The sequence below is a fragment of the Phyllobates terribilis genome, unplaced genomic scaffold, assembly GCF_046119375.1.
Source record: "Phyllobates terribilis strain yellow unplaced genomic scaffold, ASM4611937v1 Scaffold_1__5_contigs__length_1240528914, whole genome shotgun sequence".
NCBI classification, from domain to species: Eukaryota; Metazoa; Chordata; class Amphibia; order Anura; family Dendrobatidae; genus Phyllobates; species Phyllobates terribilis.
Genome location: NW_027362761.1, coordinates 734,984,758 through 735,008,429, shown reverse-complemented (window position 1 = coordinate 735,008,429; position 23,672 = coordinate 734,984,758).

Below are 23,672 nucleotides of genomic sequence, written 5' to 3'. Positions count from 1 at the left end.
TCAATATTATCATAAGAAGCTTTGGCTCGAGTTTGCAAAAAAGTACAAAAAGTGGACAGTAGAAGATTGAAAATGTGTGATTTGGAGCTAGTAGATGAAAGTCAATATACTAGGTTCTAATGGGTGCAAATGGGTCTGGAAGAAACAAGGGAAAAAGAGGCTAACGGGTCGAGAAATTCATGGAACTGTCAAGTTCGGTGGAGGAAGCCTGATGATATGGGGTTGTTTCACAGCCAAAGTCATTGGATACTTGACCAGGATCGATGGTGGTCTCAATGCTGAGCTATGTGTGAGTATCCTACAAGACGAGTTACTTCATACACTTGAGTACTATGGGTATGATAAGGATGACATAGTGTTCAAGCAGGACAACGACCAGAAGAATATGTCGAGATTGGTGAAGTAATGGTTCAATGACAATGAAGTAGAGGTAATGGATTGGCCCCCATAGTCCCCAGACATCAACCCAATTGAACACTTGTGGGTAGAAGTGAAGAAAAAGCTGTATACATACTCAAGTGAGTCGACCAGTATGCACCAACTTTGAGAACGTGTAGAAGAAACCTAGGATTTCGGTCAAGACATGCTTGAATCTGATTGAGCGCATGCCCAGAATGATTCAGGTACTGTTAAAAACCAAAAGGTGGATTTACAAAATACTAACAAAACAATAAAAATTTAAATTTTGATTTTTTGGAGCAAAACAGTAACAATGTTGTGACATCACATGAATCTGCATAATTAATCATATGCTAAATAGTTGCAAGTCAAATTTATGTATGAGACATCCAAGATGATTGTCTATAAAATGATGGTAGTCTCACGTTCGAAGCAGTAGCGGATAGTGAGTTATGGAGCCTGAAAGTCAAAAGTTCAAAACATTGTTACTCTTTTGCTCCTGAGTGTATATCAATATTATAATAGTGCAGTGGTAAACCAAATGGTAAATAAAAAAGACCCAAGGAAATCAAAGGTAAGAATCTAACTCCCTACTCCCGCCAAAAAAATAAAAAACACACAAACAAGGAATTAACCATATATCAGTGTAAATAATGCTCTACAAGAAGAACAGGTTACACCTGACCCACTGTATCAGACCTATCTGTGCATTATATCATTTTAGTAACCTTGTTTATGCATTTTCTTCTGGATGCTATAATATATCATATGTACTGTATACAGTTAGGTCCATATATATTTGGACAGAGACATTTTTCTAATTTTGGTACTAGACATTACCACAATGAATTTTAAACAAAACAATTCAGATGCAGTTGAAGTTCAGACTTTCAGCTTTCATTTGAGGGTATCCACATTAAAATTGGATGAAGTGTTTAGGAGTTTCAGCCCCTTCACATGTGCCACCCTGTTTTTAAAGGGACCAAAAGTAATTGGACAGATTAAATAATTGTAAATAAAATGTTCATTTCTAGTACTTGGTTGAAAACTCTTTTTTGGCAATGACTGCCTGAAGTCTTGAACTCATGGACATCACCAGACGCTGTGTTTCCTCCTTTTTGATGCTCTGCCAGACCTTCACTGCGGTGGTTTTCAGTTGCTGTTTGTTTGTGGGCCTTTCTGTCTGAAGTTTAGTCTTTAACAAGTGAAATGTATGCTCAATTGGGTTGAGATCAGGTGACTGACTTGGCCATTCAAGAATATTCCACTTCTTTGCTTTAATAAACTCCTGGGTTGCTTTGGCTTTATGTTTTGGGTCATGGTCCATCTGTAATATGAAACGACGACCAATCAGTTTGGCTGAATTTGGCTGGATCTGAGCACACAGTATGGCTCTGAATACATCAGAATTCATTCGGCTGCTTCTGTCCTGTGTCACATAGTCAATAAACACTAGTGACCCAGTGCCACTGGCAGCCATGCATGCCCAAGCTATCACACTGCCTCCGCCGTGTTTTACAGATGATGTGGTATGCTTTGGATCATGAGCTGTACAACGCCTTCGCCATACTTTTCTCTTTCCATCATTCTGGTAGAGGTTGATCTTGGTTTCATCTGTCCAAAGAATGTTCTTCGAGAACTGTGCTGGCTTTTTTAGATGTTTTTTAGCAAAGTCAAGTCTAGCCTTTTTATTCTTGATGCTTATGAGTGGCTTGCACCGTGCAGTGAACCCTCTGTATTTACTTTCATGCAGTCTTCTCTTTATGGTAGATTTGGATATTGATATGCCTACCTCCTGGAGAGTGTTATTCACTTGGTTGGCTGTTGTGAAGGGGTTTCTCTTCACCATGGAGATTATTCTGCGATCATCCACCACTGTTGTCTTCCGTGGACGCCCAGGTCTTTTTGCATTGATGAGTTCACCAGTGCTTTCTTTCTTTCTCATGATGTACCAAACTGTAGATTTTGCCACTCCTAATATTGTAGCAATTTCTCTGATGGGTTTTTTCTGTTTTTGCAGCTTAAGGATGGCTTGTTTCACCTGCATGGAGAGCTCCTTTGACCGCATGTTTACTTCACAGCAAAACCTTCCAAATGCAAGCACCACACCTCAAATCAACTCCAGGCCTTTTATCTGCTTAATTGAGAATTACATAACAAAGGGACTGCCCACACCTGTCCATGAAATAGCCTTGGAGTCAATTGTCCAATTACTTTTGGTCCCTTTAAAAACAGGATGGCACATGTTAAGGAGCTGAAACTCCTAAACATTTCATCCAATTTTAATGTGGATACCCTCAAATGAAAGCTGAAAGTCTGAACTTCAACTGCATCTGAATTGTTTTGTTTAAAATTCATTGTGATAATGTCTAGAACCAAAATTAGGAAAATGTTGTCTCTGTCCAAATATATATGGACCTAACTGTATAATCACACTTATTTATACTGTATTATTTATAACTGATCACATTTGCTGTTCATTTATTTATATAATTATTTTTACATATCTATTATATACATATAAATTGATATATTTATTGCGCTATTCTTTATGATGTGGTCTTATTATCACTTTTCATTAATTACTTTTTTTCATGATCATCATATTTGACATTGATTTTTGTTATGGCGACTTTTCTGTTCCTTCCGCCTACTACCAATTTTAATATTTCTTTTGTGTTATGTTTTTTATCTCTTGCTTGCATTAATAAACATGCAAATAATGATTTATTGGTTAGTTCATTTATGTATTGCTGAAGTATGTTTTTGTATTTTTTCTCATTTGTGTACTTTGGTAGTTTATTATTTTTTTTTATATTTTTGGCATTTCTTTCTTTTGGTATGGTATAGGTTATTGGCCAGCATACAAAAAGCTTGGAACAACCAGGAAGAGTTTAGGAGGATTCTAATATATATATATATATATATATATATATATATATATATATATATATATATATATATATATATATATATATATATATATACAGTACAGACCAAAAGTTCGGACACACCTTCTCATTTAAAGATTTTTCTGTATTTTCATGACTTTGAAAATTGTACATTCACACAGAAAGTATGTCTTATATTCTAGGTTCTTCAAAGTTAGCCAAAGTAGCCACCTTTTGCTTTGATGATTGCTTTGCACACTCTTGGCATTCTCTTGATGAGCTTCAAGAGGTAGTGACCGGAAATGGTTTTCACTTCACAGGTGTGCCCTGTCAGGTTTAATAAGTGGGAATTCTTGCCTTATAAATGGGGTTGGGACCATCAGTTGTGTTGTGCAGAAGTCTGGTGGATACACAGCTGATAGTCCTACTGAATAGACTGTTAGAATTTGTATTATGGCAAGAAAAAAGCAGCTAAGTAAAGAAAAACGAGTGGCCATCATTACTTTAAGAAATGAAGGTCAGTCAGTCCAAAAAATTGGGAAAACTTTGAAAGTGTCCCCAAGTGCAGTTGCAAAAACCATCAAGCGTTACAAAGAAACTGGCTCACATGAGGACCGCCCCAGGAAAGGAAGACCAAGAGTCACCTCTGCTTCTGAGGATAAGTTTATCTGAGTCACCAGCCTCAGAAATCGCAGGTTAACAGCAGCTCAGATTAGAGACCAGGTTAATGCCACACAGAGTTCTAGCAGCAGACACATCTCTTCAACAACTGTTAAGAGGAGACTTTGTGCATCTGGCCTTCATGGTAAAATAGCTGCTAGGAAACCACTGCTAAGGACAGACAAAAAGCAGAAGAGACTTGTTTGGGCTAAAGAACACAAGGAATGGACATTAGACCAGTGGAAATCTGTGCTTTGGTCTGATGAGTCCAAATTTGAGATCTTTGGTTCCAACCACTGTGTCTTTGTGTGACGCAGAAAAGGTGAACGGATGGACCTGGTTCCCACCGTGAAGCATAGAGGAGGAGGTGTGATGGTGTGGGGGTGCTTTGCTGGTGACACTGTTGGGGATTTATTCAAAATTGAAGGCATACTGAACCAGCATGGCTACCACAGCATCTTGCAGCGGCATGCTATTCCATCCGGTTTCCGTTTAGTTGGACTATCATTTATTTTTCAACAGGACAATGACCCCAAACACACCTCCAGGCTGTGTAAGGGCTATTTGACCAAGAAGGAGAGTGATGGGGTGCTACGCCAGATGACCTGGCCTCCACAGTCACCAGACCTGAACCCAATCGAGATGGTTTGGGGTGAGCTGGACCGCAGAGTGAAGGCAAAAGGGCCAACAAGTGCTAAGCAGCTCTGGGAACTTTTTCAAGATTGTTGGAAGACCATTTGCGGTAACTACCTCTTGAAGCTCATCAAGAGAATGCCAAGAGTATGTAAAGCAGTCATCAAAGCAAAAGGTGGCTACTTTGAAGAACCTAGCATATAAGACATATTTTCAGTTGTTTCACACTTTTTTGTTAAGTATATAATTCCACATGTGTTAATTCATATTTTGATGCCTTCAGTGTGAATGTACAATTTTCATAGTCATGAAAATACAGAAAAATCTTTAAATGAGAAGGTGTGTTCAAACTTTTGGTCTGTACTGTATATATATAAAAGATTTTAATATTCTGATATATAACCACTTTATCAATGGGAACCAGGTTTATCTGATGCAAAGGGTGCCATACATATAAATATACATTGTGTGCACTATTATTAGGCAAGTGAGTATTTTGACCATATCATCATTTTTAAGCAGATTCTTTAACTGCAAGCTGTATAAATGTGGCACCCCAGGGGTCTGGCTTCCACAGTAACAGCAATGTTATGTCTGAGAGCAGGTGGGAGGTCTCTTGGTCAGGGATCCTGTGCATGCCACACCTCCTGCCCAGTCCTGGGAGGGGAAGAACTTCCCCTATATAAACCTAGGGCTGAGGCAGGGTTAGTGAGTAGAGAAGAAGTAGAGACAGAGAAGCAGATATAGGAAAAGAACATCAGGAGCTCTGTGGGAGCAGTGCTACAAGGAGTCAGGGGCTGGCAGCTGCAGAGCTCGCCCTGACTGAGAAGTTATCACCGGACCCGGAGTCCGAGGCTGTGGGGACTAACTCCTATCCAACAGCAGAAACCGACCGGCAGGGGACTGCAGGTCCTCTGGCCCAGAAACCCGAAGGCACGGTCACACGTGTGGGACCAGCACCACCGTCGTGGAGCGGAAGCTACTAGAAGGCCCCGAGTCACCGGCCATACGGGTGAGCACCACACGGTACACTCAGGGACGTGGGCTACTTATACCCGCCTCTAGCAAGGTAGCCAGAAGAGTATCGTTAGTTTGGGAGGCCTACAACTCCGCCTGGCCAGGGGAGATCCCATCTGCTCAAAGACTGACCAGGCCCCAATCGCTAGCCAGTACTCCGGGAGGGTCTATCTTTGTCACCAGTAAAGACCCTGAACTACACCGTACCGTCTCCGAGTGGTTCCTGCTACCCCCATCATCCACGTCGGCTGCCCTGAGGCCATACCCCTCCCGTTGGGGGTTATACTATCACGCTGCACAATCCTACCACCGGCCTCAGCGGTCTGCCCTGCAGCAGCAGCTCCTTAGCTGTACTCAACGGGTGGCGTAGTCGTCCAACATCTACCGCTAATACAGCGCCACTTAGTCTGACTCCCTGGGCACGGACCGGATCACCGCCACGAGACTACAACCCTCAAAAGATCCGGCTCCGGGTAAGCTCCCGCGTGCGCAACGCAGCGCGACACAGGCCCAGGGGCGCGTCATAAACATGAATGCTGATTGGATGAAGCAGATCAGGTAATGTGTATTTGTGTAATGAGGGATGGTGAGGCCTAAGGATACAACATCCTTTATCAAGGTGTGCAGAATTATTAGGCAGCAGGTTTTCCTCTGGCAAAATGGGCCAAAAATAGATTAAAGTGACTGACAAGTCAAATTTTTTAAAAGTATTACAGAGGGATGCAGCACTCTTGAAATTGCTAAGATATTGGGGCGTGATCACAGTACCATCAAAAGTTTTGTTGAAAATAGTCAAAAGGATCTCAAAGAATAGTTTGGGAAAAAAATATGCTCATTACCTGCCAAAGTTTTGAGACAAATGAAACGTGAAGCGACCAGGAACCTAGAGAGATGTTTTTCAAAGGTTTTATGGACTGATGAGATGAGATTGACTCTTGACAGACCAGATTGATGAGCCAGTGGCTGGATCAGTAATCGGCACAGACCTCCACTTCTACACAGACACCAGCAAGGTGTCGAGTGAGGTACTGCTATGGGATGGTATTATTAAAGATGGGCTAGTTGGACCTTTTTTCAGGTTGAAGATGGACTCAAATTCAATTTACAAACCTATTGCCAGTTTTTAGAAAACACTTTCTTCAAGCAGTGGTACATGAGAAAAATCTGTACCTTTGAAGAAAACCATGATTATTATGCAGGACAATGCTCCATTGCTTGTATCGAAGTACCACACTGCTTGGATAGCCATTAAACACTATAAAAAATAAAGAAAGGCACCTTTCTCACCTAACCTAAACACTATTGAGAACTTGAGGGCCCTTCTTAAATGAGAGATTTACGGCGAAGGAAGACAGTACACCTCTCTGAACAGTGTCTGCAGGGCCGTATTTGGTGTTCACACTGCCCTAGGCACTTCAAGTTGTCACACCCCCTACTGGTAAGTCAGACTAAGGTTATGTGCACACAGCATCTTTTTCAGGTGGATACACTCCGTTACCCACCTTAAAAGAGCTAAATAAACTTTAAAAAGACTGAATATATGTGCTGAAGTGTAAAAATTACTTGCTGATTATATGTTCAATAGTGACGAGCGAGCATGCTCGCTACTGCTCGGTACTTGCCCGAGCATCTCACTGCTTGAGATGCTCGGCGAGTATTTCTGGAATGCTCGTGCGGGAGCTCGGGTCCCTGCTTCCATGTTTGGCGCTCTTTAGAGAGCCAATGAACATGCAGGGATTGTCTGCCACTCACTGTAATGCCGTAGCCATCTTGGTTGTGGCATTACAGTGATTGGCTGGCTGCATAGGGTTTATATAAGACCTGGTGACGTTATGCTTGTCACAGTCTAACCTTCAGACAGACAGAGTAGGGAGAAGTGCTGCTTTGTGAGGGACAGAATTGGTGGTGTAATAGTTAGGCATAGGTATTCCACACCAGAATACATATCCATCTGAACTAACAGTCCTTCTGAGGACTAATCCAGCTGCATATATTCAGTGGTGAGAACCAGGAGAAAGAAAGAGTAAATATGGCATAAAAATAGATTTTTTATTATTCAACACAAAAACAAAATATCAAGTGTTCAATCAGCAAGTCATCGTCATAACAGACATAAAGTGCAGTGTGCTGAGAAAGAAAGCTGCTGCACTCCATCACATGTCCCCCAATAGTGTTTACCACATCACAGCAGAAAATGCAATATTAATTGGAAGTCCTGATTTGGGTAACAGAAATAGTGCAGGTAGTTTAGTTCTTACTATGATATTTCAGAGTAGGCATATGGGTTGCAGGCACAACGTATTGACTGGCTGCCTAGTAACCCGACTATTCATATGAAGGCCGATGTTTGTTCATATATTCAGTGGTGATAGCAGAAGTTAGGCAGCAGAGAAATTTGTGAACACTATATAGCACAATAGAGTCCATTGCATGTTCTGTCTGCTCCTGCTGTTATGGATATCCGTAGACATAGCCCCAGATATCAGGGGCCAGGGCAAATTTTTTTTTTTATCTTAATCCTGATTATTTTCTAAAAAAGTAATAGAGTCCAACATTTTACTGCACCATTTGCTTTTTAGCACAGCAGAATACAGCCAGATCTTTTCCATCATCAGACGTGATCCCATATTACAGGGATAAAAATCCAGAAATTTGTAGTGAACGTGGAAAATAATGTCTTCCATTTACAGTTTGTCAGCAGCGTGTCAGTGACGCTATTTACACGTGGTCGCTGGCAATAATAGGAAACTACAAGACGGATATTTAAAACAATGGGCATCCGTCAGACGTATCACATATAGCTGCGGTACAAATCCAGCCATTTGTAGCGACCATGCAAAATATTGTCCTCCATTTACAGTTTGGCAGCAGCGTGTCAGTGAAGCTTTTCACACATGGTCACTGACAATAATAGGAAACTACAAGAGAGCTATTTAAAACCGTGGGCGTCCGTCAGACGTATCACATATAACTGCGTTTCAAATCCAGCCATTTGTAGCAACCATGCAAAATATTGTCCTCCATTTACAGCTTGGCAGCAGCGTGTTAGTGAAGCTATTCACATGTGGTCGCTGGCAATAATAGGAAACTACAAGCCTGCTATTTAAAACCATGGGCGTCCATCAGATGTATCACATATAACTGCGGTTCAAATCCAGCCATTTTTAGCGACCGTGCAAAATATTGTCCTCTATTTACAGCTTGGCAGCAGCGTGTCAGGGAAGCTATTCACATGTGGTCGCTGGCAATAATAGGAAACGACAAGCCCGCTATTTAAAACCATGGGCGTCCGTGAAACGTATCACATATAACTGCGGTACAAATCCAGCCATTTGTAGCGACCGTGCAAAATATTGTCCTCCATTTAAAATGGGCAAGGACGGGGAAGTGGACATGATGGTGACGGTGCATGCAGGGGCCGAGGGCAAAGCCGTGGGCAAGCTGAAATTGTGCCACAACAAACACCCACATCTTGTCGACTGTCCTATTCCAATTACTGAGGGACCGAAGTACACCACTATTGAACCCAGAGCAGTGTGAAAAGGTTGTTGGTTAGATAGCAGATAATGCTTCCAGTCACTTTGCCACCACAACCACCACCACACTATTTTCCACACGGTCAAGTCTCAGTAGCCATGAGTCTGGACTGCATATTCCTCACCCTGATTCTCCTTCCTTCCACCATGCCGAGTGCCCGGAGACAACTGATCCCACACTTGGACACTCCGAAGAGCTGTTCACTTTTCCATTTATAGATTCGGGCCTCTCGCCCGGCCAGCTTCAAGCGAGGCAAGAGGAGAACGCGTGTAGCGATGCCAAAATATTGAGCAGGCATGGTCACACGAAGGTGATGATGGGAAAGTGCAATCACTGTCGCAAGAGGTGGATGATGATCATGAGACACAATTGCCAGAAAGTCAGGAGGAGGACCAGGGTGCGGAAGTGGAAGACAAGGTGGTGGACGATGAAGTCACTGGCCCAACCTGGCAAGGTGACATGCAGAGCGAGGACAGCAGCACAAAGGGAGAGGGAGGTGTAGCACCACAACAGGCAGGAACAAGCAGTGTGGGGGCCACAGACACAAGGCGGGCAACCATTCCCCGGAACACCAACACAACAGAAGTTACCAGTACAACTGTTATGTCTTCCCAAGTCTGGTTCCTTTTTAAAGACTCTGCAGATAACCCCAAAAAGGCTATTTGCACCATCTGCCAGGCCAGCATCCGCAGGGGTAGCAAAACTAGCAGCCTGACTACCACAAGCATGCTCAGGCACATGACAGCAAAGCACCCAACTAGGTGGGTCCAGAAACAATGTCTGCGGGTGACACCACTGCTTGTTCCACTGTTGTGCGTGCAAGCCAATCCCCTGTTCATGGCGCGTGCGAAGATGCCTCCTGCCCTGCACCTGTCGTTGCACATTCATAACTATCACCAACAGCAACCACGTCCTTGTCCCAGCGCAGCTTTCAGTTGTCCCTAACCCCAGTCCTTGGAATGCAAGCGCAAATACACAGCCAATGCCACACAGGCCACACTACTAAACTCACACATTTCGCAAATGCTTGCACTCGAAATGTTGCCTTTTAGGCTCTTCGAGATGGAAGTTTTCCGCAACCTGATGGCGGCGGCCATCCCTCGGTACTCAGACCCCAGCCGCACTATTTCTTCTGGTGTGCCATCCTCGCATTACACAAGCACGTGTCCCAGAACATTAGCCATGCCCTCAACAATGCAGTTACTGGGAAGGTCCACCTAACCACGGACACGTGGACAAGTGCTTGTGGGCAGGGATGGTACATCTCACTGACAGCACACTGGGTTAATATAGTGGAAGCCGGGACCCAGTCGTACCTTGGGACGGAACACGTCCTCCCGATGCCGAGGATTGTGGCCCTGGGTCAATCAGGGTTGACCCCACATTCTACAGCTCCTGCACCTCCTCCTCCTCTTCAGCCTCCATCTCCGAAATGCCCACATCAGTTAGAAGCTGGAAGCACTGCAGCAGTGCCTTGGCAAAGCGGCAACAGGCTGTGCTGAAGCTAAAATGCTTAGGTGACAAACCGCAGACCGCTGAAGAGTTGTGGACAGCTCTGAAAGAGCAGGCAGTTCTGTGGCTGTCACCGCTGAACCTACAGCCAGGTATGGTCGTGTATGACAATGGCCGGAACCTGGTGGCTGTTTTTCAGCCCATCCACTATAGGAGACCTGCTCCTTTATAATGGGAACATTTTTTTAATGAGGCTCTCCTCTACATCTCTTCCAAGGGGCATTGGAGTGCGTCCAAATTTTTGGCAGCCCTTGCAGTCACTGCATACGCAAGAACAGTATAGGAGACCCGCTCCTTTATAATGGGAACATTTTTTTAATGAGGCCCTACTCTACGTCAATGTATCTTGTGGGACATTGTGGGTCATTGAAGCAATGATAACAATGTATAAAAATTGATAAAAAAAATTTTAAAGACCTTATGTCATTTTTTTTTAGAATTTACTATATTAGAAGAAAATTCATTTGTATACATATAATGTGGGATTTGACAAAGAGATATATGTGATATGTTGGAGGCATAATATGTGATGGGAGGATTGATCATGAGAATAATCAGATTTGCTCCTTAATGTAAGATTAAATTATCGAGGCATGGGGTATATGTTTTTGTTATTGTATGCAAATTATTTTTGTCATTTTGTAAATTAATTGAAATATTTCATTGTTTTTTTTTTTTAATTCATGATATCATTTCCTTAAAATTCCCTATATATTTCTGCAAATCACTTTGTTATCCACAATTGATAAAAGCTTGTAAGGGGCTGAAACGTCTTGTAACTTTCCTATGTGGAATAAATGAATTAACTTTCTACACGTGAGTGCCGGGACCTGTTTCTTCTATTTTCCCTCCTGTATGTGCCTTTAAATTGGTATTGTTTTTTTTCCTAAATTTAGGCAGCCGTTGCACTCACTGCAGATGCAATAACTGTATAGCAGAACAGCTCCTATATAATGGGAACATTTTGTTACGGAGGCCCTCTGTATGTCTCTTCAAAGGGGTATTGGGATGCGTCAAAAATTTAGGCAGCCGTTGCAGTCAATGCATACTGTATAACATAGTTACATAGTTACATAGTTTATAAGGCCGAAAAAAGACAAGCGTCCATCCAGTTCAGCCTATTTCTTGTGCACTGCAGCTATTCCGCAGCGTTGATCCAGGTTAAGGCAAAAAAAAAAACATGCGGTATAGGCCAATTTACATCATTGAGGAAAAATTCACTTCCCAACTCCAATCTGGCAGTCAGATTAAATCCCTGGATTAATTAACTAAGCATAAGATGTAATTTTATTGTTCTCAAGAAAGGCGTCCAGGCCTCTCTTGAACTCATTAAGTGAGTTGGACATCACCACTTCCTCTCCCAGAGAGTTCCAGAGTCTCACGGCTCTGACCGTAAAGAATCCCCTTCTATGCTGGTGCAGGAACCTCCTTTCCTCCAGACGCATAGTGTGCCCCCTCGTCTTTGTCACCATCCTTGGTATAAACAGGTCATGGGAGAGATCTCTGTACTGCCCCCTGATGTATTTATACATGTTTATGAGGTCTCCCCTAAGCCTTCTCTTTTCCAACGTAAATAGGCCTAATTTTGACAACCTCTCTGGGTATTCTAGTCCCTCCATTCCCTTTATTACCTTAGTCGCCCTCCTTTGTACCCTCTCTAGCTCCAATATGTCTTTCCTGAGCACCGGAGACCAGAACTGTGCACAATATTCTAAGTGCGGCCTTACCAGCGCTTTATACAGAGGAAGAACAATGTTCTCATCATATGCCCCTATTCCTCTTCTGATGCATGCCATGACTCTATTTGCCTTCGCAGCTGCTGCCTGACACTGGGCACTCCAATTTAATTTGCTATTAACCAAGACGCCCAGGTCCTTCTCCATGTCAGATTTCCCCAACGGTTTCCCATTTAATATGTATGGGTGACTGCTGTTTTTCTTTCCCATGTGCATGACCTTACATTTATCGGCATTGAACCCCATTTGCCACTTTTTGGCCCAACTCCCCAATTTATCTAAATCCTCCTGTAGCTGTGCCCTATCCTCATCTGTATTAACTACTTTACAAAGTTTAGTATCATCTGCAAATATTGCTATTTTACTATGCAACCCTTCCACTAGATCATTAATAAATATATTAAATAATATAGGGCCCAAGACAGACCCTTGAGGCACCCCGCTAGTAACCCTGACACACCCTGAGCTTACTCCATTGATAACCACCCTCTGCTTTCTATCACTCAGCCAGCTATTTACCCACTTGCACACATTATCCCCCAGACCAAGCATTCTCATTTTATATACCAACCTTTTGTGTGGCACGGTATCAAACGCTTTGGAGAAGTCAAGGTATACAACATCCACTGACTCTCCCCGGTCCAGCTGTGAGCTCACCTCCTCGTAGAAGGCCATCAGGTTTGTTTGGCAGGAGCGATCCCTCATGAATCCATGTTGATAAGGAGTTAGACAGTTATTATCATTAAGATATTCTACAATAGCATCTCTAAGAAATCCTTCAAACAATTTACCCACAACAGACGTTAAGCTGACTGGTCTATAGTTCCCAGGGTCACTTTTAGACCCCTTTTTGAATATTGGTACCACATTTGCTTGGCGCCAGTCTAGTGGGACAGTCCCTGTCCATAAAGAGTGCTTGAATATAAGATACAGCGGTCTGTCTATCACATTACTTAATTCTTTTAGTACCCGGGGGTGTATGCCATCTGGGCCTGGTGACTTGTCTATTTTGATATTATTTAGGCGTTTATGAACTTCCTCCTGGGTTAGGTGGGTGATATTTAGCGGAGGGTTTACTTTATCACTCTGCATTTCCTCCGATAAATTGTTTTCATTTGTGAAAACAGTGGAGAAGAAGCTATTGAGTAGGTTTGCTTTACCCTCATCGCCCTCTATGATTTTACCCAGGTTATTTTTCAATGGGCCAACTCCATCAGTTTTAATCCTTTTACTGTTTATATAGTTAAAGAACAGTTTGGGATTCGTTTTACTTTCCTTGGGAATTAGTCTCTCTGTCTCCTCTTTGCTATTCTTATTTGTTTCTTACAGATTTTGTTTTTTTCCCTATAAGATATTAGCGCTTCCAGGCTGCCTTCTTGTTTAAGTTTACCGAAAGCCCTTTTTTTGTTTTTCATTGCCCTCTTGACTTCCTTATTTAGCCACATTGGCTTCCTCCTATTCCTAGCCCTTTTATTCCCGTAAGGTATGTACCTTCTACAGTGACTATGTAGGACTGTTTTGAAAATTTCCCATTTTCTATCCGTGCTCCTATTTCTAAAGATACTATCCCAGTCTATAAGGTGAAGGGCATCTCTTAGCTGATCAAACTTTGCCCTCCTGAAGTTCAGTGTTTTTGTGACTCCCTTGCTGGGCACCCTACTGAAGCACATGTGGAATTGTATAATGTTGTGGTCACTATTTCCCAGGTGCCCCCCGACCTGCACCTCAGTTATTCTGTCTGGCCTGTTAGTTAATATTAAGTCTAAAAGGGCCGTCCCTCTAGTTGGTTCCTGCACAAGTTGTGACAAATAATTGTCTTTGATAATTGACAGAAACCTGTTTCCTTTCTGAGATCCACAGCTTTCGGTTTCCCAGTCTATATCGGGGTAGTTGAAGTCCCCCATAATAATCACCTCGTTATTTTTTGCTACTTCGTCTATTTGTCTCATTAATAGACTTTCCGTGGCTTCTGCTATATTTGGTGGTTTATAACAGACTCCTATGATAATTTTATTATTGTTTTTTGCCCCATGTATCTCCACCCATAAGGACTCGACCTCCTCATTTCCCTCCCATACATCCTCCCATATTGTAGGCTTTAGACATGTCTTTACATATAGACAGACTCCACCCCCTTTCCGACTTCTTCGATCCCTTCTAAACAGACTGTAACCGTGTAAGTTAACTGCCCAGTCATAGCTTTCATCTAACCATGTCTCGGTTATTCCCACTATGTCATAGTTACCTGTAGATATTTCTGCTTCCAGTTCATCCATCTTGTTTGTCAGGCTCCTGGCATTTGCTAGCACGCAGTTTACGCTATTTTGTTTTGTTCCAATCTTCTCCCTGTGGATTGTATTACAAATTTTCTTACCTCCCTTCCAAGTATCTTGTCTTGGACCTTCTTTGTCGCACTTCATATCTTTCATTAGTATGTTCTCTGGTTGCATGTTCGTGTCCGGCGTTTTTCTTCCCATCCCCTCTTCTTCTAGTTTAACGCCCTCCTGATGAGTGTTGCGAGTCTCCTGGCGAATGTGTGTTTCCCGGGTTTGTTGAGGTGTAGTCCGTCTCTGGCAAGGAGTCCATCATAGAGGTAATTCACACCGTGGTCCAGGAATCCAAATCCTTGTTGTCTGCACCATCGTCTCAGCCAGTTGTTCACATCAAGGATCCTGTTCCATCTCCTGACGCCATGCCCGTCTACTGGAAGGATAGAAGAAAAAACTACCTGCGCATCCAGTTCTTTTACTTTCTTCCCCAATGCTTCAAAGTCCTTGCAGATTGTCGGTAGGTCCTTCTTTGCCGTGTCATTGGTGCCAACATGTATCAGAAGAAATGATACACTATAGGAGACCTGCTCCTTAATAATGGAAACAACAAAGCATAGCCAGCTGATGAACCTCTAACAATAGTGAGGGCGGACTGCTGGATCTATAAGAATATGTTACATGCACGTCGCTAGGTTCAGATAGGACGAGACGGGTTTCATGAATTTCTTGGAATCCTGGGGGAACCGTTACTCAGGGTGACCATAGGCGGCAGCTTCTCTCAGGCACACGACAGATTCAATATGAAGCACGGGCAGTGCAATTCAGGGATATTACGACAACAATCTTAATTACAGTACAGTCTGAGTTTCTTGAGCAACCGGCTCCAGTAACAATACAGTAGTTTCTTCACAAGTCACAGTATTACAGTCTCTTCAGTAGCATAATTCAGCATAGATTAGATCTCTTAGCAGCACACTTCTATGCATACACAACCACAGGCTTTTCCTTCACAAGGACACAATCCTGCATGGAGATGGAGGGGGGAGGGTTTGATGAGGGAGATGATACCTGTAACACAATTCCTTCCAGTCCTTATCTTCCTGCCCGATAATACTCTGCACTGTTAGTTCAGCGAGTTTATTTGACCTGTGTTTAGTTTCTCTCCTGATCTGAATCCTGTTCAGTTGCCTTCTGTCAGATACAGTTAACACACTACCTTTCTCTTGGGCTTCAGCCAGACTACAATAACAAGTTCCCCACAATCCCCCTGAGGCTCTGCTAAAGTACTCCCTGTCTCCTGTGACTGTGTTAACCCCTCTAACTGTGTTAACCCCTCTAGTTGCTGGACGCTTCTGAAGCACAACACTTCTTCTGTTAGAACCCTCCTGTTTGTTTTTTCTATCTTGTGGTTTGCGGTCACGTGACGATCTGCCTTTATATTCCAGCTCCACCCTTCTGGCTGTGCTGGACTTCAGTGTTTTACTGTTTCTCTAGCCTGGTGCTTCTGTGCCTTTCTCTGTCTAGTTCGCTTGGTCCTCTGGGACCTCTAGTACTTTTTGTCAGTTTGTCTTTTTGTGTTCTGCAACAACTTCTGTTCTGGAGGTTCCTAGTGTGCCTTGGACGCATCTCACTATGGATTTTATTACTGATCTTCCTGTGTCCGAGGGTTTTACTGTCATCTGGGTGGTCGTGGACCGTTTTAGTAAGATGTGTCATTTGGTTTCATTCATTAAGTTACCCTGCGCCAAGACACTTGCTAAGGCGTTTGTTAAGGAGATTGTCAAGCTCCATGGCGTTCCTACGGATATTGTTTCTGATAGAGGACCTCAGTTTGTGGCTCGCTTTTGGCGTGCTTTTTGTGACAGGTTGGGAGTCCATTTGTCATTTTCGTCTGGTTAGCATCCTGATAATGGACAGACTGAAAGAAAGAACCAGGATGTTGAACAGTTTTTGCGTTGTTTTGTGGCGGACAATCAAGAGGTGTGGTCTGAGTTTCTGCTTCTCGCAGAATTTGCTCTTAACAATCATACATCCTCCTCTGCTGGGTGTTCTCCTTTTTTTGTTGTACTGGGAGAAATCCGTCTTTTGGTTCGTTCTCCAAATTGGGGTGCCGGAGGAGGAGAATTTTTCCGGTGATTTGGAGAGAGTTTGGACTAATGTACGTTGCAACTTTCAAGAGGCTAACAAGAAGTCCAAGAAATATTTTGACAGGAAACGTAAAGAGGTTTTGTTTACTGTGGGTGACATGGTTTGGTTGTCCTCGAAGAACCTGCGGTTGAGGATTCCCTCTAAAAAATTGGGTCCTAAGTAGAGATGAGCGTTGTTCTACTCGAACTGTTCGCCAATCTCAAATTCGAGCTGTTTTGGGCGGTGTTCGAGCCGTTCGGCGAACACGAACAATTTGAGAAAAATTCGGCTGTTCGAGGTTATGTTCGATAACTGTTCGTGCACCAAAATCATAACTGGATTTTTTCTCAGTAATGATGAAAATTAATGTTAATACGCAGTTTGAGTGTACAGCGGGGTGGGGGGAGGGGCAGGGGATGGATCTCTGCAGGAACAATGAAGATCTCCATTTTTTTTTCTCTTTCCCGCATTTGCAGTGGGGAGGTGCAATCTGTCAGCCTATCAGCAGCGCACACACGGAGCGAAGTGCTTTTTTTCACACAAGCAAGGGCATGTGTCATTGGCAGTTTATGTCACATGTCCTTGCCCTATAAGACCAAGCCATTTTCCCCGTCGCCACCATTTTCTCACTGCTGCAGCTGCGTGTTAGACGGCACCGCTGTTGCTGTGTGCGCTATACCTTGTTAATTTCAAGCCAATTTTCGCACAAATCTACAGATAGCTTGGGAGTAGGGAATAGTTGTGATTGCAGTCCTTTTAAGGACTAGGTTACAGCATTTCCTACGACTTTTATCAGGCAGGTCTGTGCTCTTAAATAGATAGATTGTGGGAGTAAAGACTAATTGTAATTGGAGTCGTTTTCAGGACTAGGCTACATCAGTTCCTATCAGTTTTTGCCAGGCAGGTCTGTGCCAGTGCTGTGCAAGTTTTTTTCACAGCATTTGGCTGAATCTAGCAAAGCTAATCCTTTTTGGCCTATTGCAGAGTGTGTTAGTCAGTGGAGTAGCCTATCTGTGTTGCAAGATATACCACCTGTGTATAGAATACCATTTTTTTTACTGCACCTAGTGAAGTAAAATCTTTTGGGCATAGCATCATTCTATTAGTCCATCTATACTGACCTCCATAAGGTTGCAAACTGAATATAATTTTTTTCTGCATCTACCTCTGAAAAAATATTTGGGCTTCTAGCTGTGTGTGGGACTTGTTCTATTAGTCCATCTATACTGACCTCCATAAGGTTGCAAATTCAAAATAATTTTTTGTCTGCATCTACCTCTGAAAAAATATTTGGCCTTCTAGCTGTGTGTGGGACTTGTTCCATTAGTCCATCTATACTGACCTCCATAAGGTTGCAAACTGAATATAATTTTTTTCTGCATCTACCTCTGAAAAAATATTTGGCCTTCTAGCTGTGTATGGGACTTGTTCTATTAGTCCATCTATACTGACCTCCATAAGGTTGCAAACTGAATATAATTTTTTTCTGCATCTACCTCTGAAAAAATATTTGGGCTTCTAGCTGTGTGTGGGACTTGTTCTATTAGTCCATCTATACTGACCTCCATAAGGTTGCAAATTCAAAATAATTTTTTGTCTGCATCTACCTCTGAAAAAATATTTGGGCTTCTAGCTGTGTGTGGGACTTGTTCTATTAGTCCATCTATACTGACCTCCATAAGGTTGCAAACTGAATATAATTTTTTTCTGCATCTACCTCTGAAAAAATATTTGGCCTTCTAGCTGTGTGTGGGACTTGTTCTATTAGTCCATCTATACTGACCTCCATAAGGTTGCAAACTGAATATAATTTTTTTCTGCATCTACCTCTGAAAAAATATTTGGCCTTCTAGCTGTGTGTGGGACTTGTTCTATTAGTCCATCTATACTGACCTCCATAAGGTTGCAAACTGAATATAATTTTTTTCTGCATCTACCTCTGAAAAAATATTTGGCCTTCTAGCAGTGTGTGGGTCTCATTGTATTAGGCCATCTATACCAAGCTCCATCAGCTTTTCAATTAATAATAATATTTCGCTGCATCTAGCCCTGAAAATAATTTTTCTTCCCAATAGTGGTAGCAATAGAAATATGGGGCGCGCTCCTGGCTTACAAAAATATACGCTTCATAACAAAAAACACCAGCTTAGCGCACTGCATTAATAAGATGGCATCATCGTCTCTCCCAGTGCTAGGCCTACTACCCAGGCTAGCATTCCTGTGCCTAAAACACAATGTATGGGTCCGCGCTAGCCACTATCCTGAGGGGTCTAAAGCTGCTGCTAACGCTTTATAACAATTCAATTGGCAGATTTTCACACAGCTCTTCCACAATGCCCACCCATCGGGACAACAGTTGCCCACCTTCCCTATGGGATCTAGTGGCGAATAGTTGATGCCATTAATCACAGCGTCAGTTGCCCCGTCGACGTGGCAAGCATACGGTAAGGCATGGGAAGAGTGGACACGACTAGTAGCAGGCAGACGGGTTGACCAATGTGAACAAGCCAGATCACAAGTCACCATAGAATTTCTCCACCAGCTAATGATGAGGGGCATATCAGGGGCGTCACGCAGCGGTGTCTGACCGGAGTAGCATTTCACTTCCAACTACTGAATTGGGGAGATGTGACAAAGATTCATCATCAGACAATCCATAAAAGGGTGGAAAAGGGGTCAGCCAAGTCAGGAGTGTAGACGTCCTGTCCCGTGTCACTAAAACTGATTTCTCACATCATATCCCTAACACCATTAACATGACACTCACAATTTGAAGCAACACTACTGTCTACTGCATTTGTGATCGCCTTCTTCGGGGCGCTATGCATAAGCGAATTAGTCCCTCAATCCAAAATTAGCACCAGTGGAGGCTTATTACACCAGGACGTAGTCATAGCCAATAATGCAATACGTCTACGCATACACAAATCGAAAATGGTTCCAGCGGGCAGGGGCACTTGGGTACTTCTACAACCCACAAACGGTACACTGAGTCGGGTAACAATAGTAAAACCATATCTAACCATCAGATCACAAAGTAATTTGTTCCTATCACACATTGATGGGACGCCATTAGCAAGATACCAGTTCCAAGCTATATTTAATAAATGCATAACATCGGCAGGGAACCACCCCAAAGATTACGGGACACACTCATTCCGCATAGGCGCGGCCACAGAAGCAGCAAGAGCAGGACTGTCAGAAACGGAAGTTCAGAGGATAGAGAGATGGTGATCCACGTGTTTGGCAAGATACATAAGACCGGACTTGTTATCCTAACGTGGTTTGTTTCTTTTACAGGTGACGCTAAGCCAACAGTGTGGGTGATAGGCCACTCGTATATATATTGGGCAGATTAAAGGGCGAAAGTCCGCCCAGGCGGGAGGAAATTAGAGTTTCATAACACATATTTCAACTGGAGAGGTATTAGAGGCCTGCTATGGCCACAGGTACTAATGGAGGTAATCAAGGTAGGGAGAGAGGCAAGATGTCTGGTCATCTTAGTTATACAGGCCGGGGGAAACAACCTAGGTCATCACAAGAGCGCATAACTAATGGCAATAATGAAACTAGACACTGAGCGCTTCAGAGAATTTTTCACAAAACTAGCTATAGTATGGTCAGAGATTGTGCCGATAGCGGTATGGCAAGGTGCGTGAGACATCACGGCCATCGAACGGACAAGGCGGGTAATAAATATTCGGAGGCAAAATTTAGAAGAGACAGAGGCGGTGTAGTGGTACGACACCGACAACTGGAAGGAGATAAAGCAGGCCTCATACGGCCCGACGGTGTTCACTTAATGGATATTGGACTGGACATATTCCTGTCAGGACTCCAGGACGGAGTGGAACAAGCGTTAAGAGTGATGGGTGGGGGTCAGAGTCCTGCATACGAGTACGCAGGATCCTCCGTGGCCTGGAAATAGAAAGGACATGTTGGAGAGTTACACTTGTTGGCCAAGTTGCCGGAGTGGAGACCCAGGGCATGCTGCAACAAGCTGAATTATTTAAGAAATAAAATGTCTTTCTAATGGAATGAGTATAAAGAGTTAATAAAGCTGTGACCGATCCTCACCCATCCAGTTGTAAGAGTTACATTATTGTATTGTCAAGGAAAGGGGGGCGGTAGGGGGGCTGAGCGTCTGGGTTTGGTTGGGGGTCCCCACAGTCTGCCTAGGCTAGATGCATTTAAAAATTCTTATTAGATACACAGGCGGTGCAGCTTGCTTCGCAGCTGGGCTACTACGCCCAAAGTATTGCCTAGGCTAGATGCAGTTAAAAATTCTACGCTGACTAGCAGACACTGAAGATTTGGAGCAGACCTCTGAGTAAACAGCTCTTCAGACTCAATCATCTGTGTTACCCCAAGCCATAGTGTATGTAGTTTCTTACAGTTAAAAGGGGGGGGGAGCGACCCAACCCACCTGGAATTGACGATGCCAACGTCACGTAAGACACAGCAAGGGGACTCCAAAAAGAGTTTCCATTTTTTCCCAAAATTGTGGCACAGACACCACTTAACCCTAGAACGCATACCTGGGGCCTCGCAGTCCCGCCCTGTTAATTGTTTTCTATTTTCTGCAAGATTACTTTAGTTAGAATTTTGAAACTCTAGGTATTCTTCATGTATATAGTTGTTTGTCATTTGAGTTTGAGTTATTCAATGTTATTTGCACACGGGCCTAAAAGGCCCCAGGTATATGAAAGTGTAGATTTTTATGGTCATGCGTTCTAGGGTGAAGTGGCATCAATTGCCCCACAGTTGCTTAAAACGGTTGGTGAGGTGATATTACCAAATCCTCAAGCTTTTAGCCTCCCAAGGATAACACAGGATTAGAAAAGTCCTTGCGAATCCATGATTTGTTCATCTTTATGAACGTGAGTCTGTCTACATTCTCAGTGGACAGCCGCGTGCGCTTATCTGTCAGCACACCATCAGCAGCGCTGAACACACGTTCAGAGAGAACACTGGCTGCAGGGCATGACAAGATCTCCAAGGCGTGAGTGGCGAGCTCCGGCCATTTTTCCAGATTGGAATACCAAAATGAGCAAGGGTCCAGTGACACAGTCATGGCTTCGATGTTCACTTGGAGATACTCCTGCACCATCCTCTTTAGGCATTGACTATGTGTCAGACTTCTTGTCTCCTGTGGCCTTGCAAAGGATGGTCTAAAAAAGTGGTGAAACGATTTCACAAAATTGCTGTTACCAGCAGATACTGTGTTACTGTTACGGTTTGAGTGATGAAGACTCGACAGTCCCGCGGTTGGCAAGTTAGAACTGTGAGATTCACTTCGTGCACCACTGGTGTTTTGTGGAAAAGCACATGTAAGATTCTGCAACAGCGTCTGCAGATACTCCTGCATGCGTCAATCCCTTTTTATGGCAGGAATTATTTCGGCAAATTTACTTTTGTACCGGGGATCTAAGAGTGTGGCAACCAAGTAGTCGAGATTACTTCGAATTCTGCAATCTGAGGGTCATGTTGCAGGTAGTGCAGCAAGAAGGCACTCATGTGTCTTGCGCATCCAGGAGGACCAAGTCCTTGTTGTGTTGGTAGCGAGGTAAGAATCATGCTTCTTTCCTCTGCCCTCTCCCCCCAACCTCGCACAACAGAAATGTGATCAAGGTCTCCCTCATCTGATGAGTCTTCCATGCCCATCGCCAGTTCATCCTCCACTTCTTCCTCGGCTCCTGCACCTTCCTCAAAAGTTTGGCTGCGACCATGCGCCCTGTTTAATCCCTCTCCCCCACCCTCCCATGCCTGCCTCCTTGGTGCTGCCAACCGTCTGGACCTTGGAGATGTTATCCCTTCCGCATACGACTCCTCCTCTACTTCCTCCACCTCCTCTTGTCCGACCACCTGACTCTGAATTCTGTTTAATGTGTGCTCCAGCATGTAAATCACCGGAATAGTTATGCTGATAATGGCATCGTCGTGAGCACTAAACATCTTCGTCGCCATTTCAAAACTGTGCAGAAAGGTTTGTGGCGCCCCTGAGGGTGCAGTCACCACAGAGTTACTGCATCTCACCCAGAGGTGTGGTATCTCACCCTCAGGTAAGGAAGGTGTATGGCTCGGGACCCTAACACCTGCATCCAACACATACCCGCAGTGGGGTTAGGGCGAGATTGCTCCTAAGGGAGAGCACAGTCCCAGGTCCCTAGCTGGTGGGAGGATCCTATGTAGTGGGTGCTTAGGGGAGCAGCTTAGGGGAGCACATGACAGGGAGAGTATAAATAGGAAGCCATCTTAGAAAGAGCAAGCCAGTCAGAGGAGGAAAAGTGACAGGAGCAGAGGCTCGGCATGAGCTCTGCTCCGGAGGCGGGCCTAGCCTGGGAGGCCCAGGACTGAAGGAGAGAAGAGAGGAGTGGGAGCAGGAAGGCTCCAGGAACCGAAGGGACCCTAGGGCTACGGGCCGTGCAGAAGGCCACCTGTACTCCCGCTGCTACCAGGAGGTAGAGGGGTCAGGCCAGATAAGGGGAACCGGTCCCTCAACTAGAGGAGAAACAGCAAGGCTCAACTAGAAACCGGAGGCTGCAGCATTTCATGTACTGCAGGCAAAAGTCCACAGCAGTCTCACTAAGAAGGTAGCCACATAGGACCCAGGGGACGGAACACAAGTCGCCCGCCAAGGCCCGAGGATACCGGATAGAAGTGTCACTGGGTGTGAGGTGCAGGGAGAAGGCCAGAGAAAGGACACACAGAAGGGGGTCCTGCTAAGTACTCCGGAGCTATCTGGGGGTGGACTGAGCCCCTCACTGAGTACGCACAGCACGACGGGTGAGATAGCTCTGGTACCTGTAATCTGGACTGCAACAACTGTGAGTAAAGATCTTGGGACTGCATCACACGGACTCTGTGTTCATTACTGACTCCCTGCACTA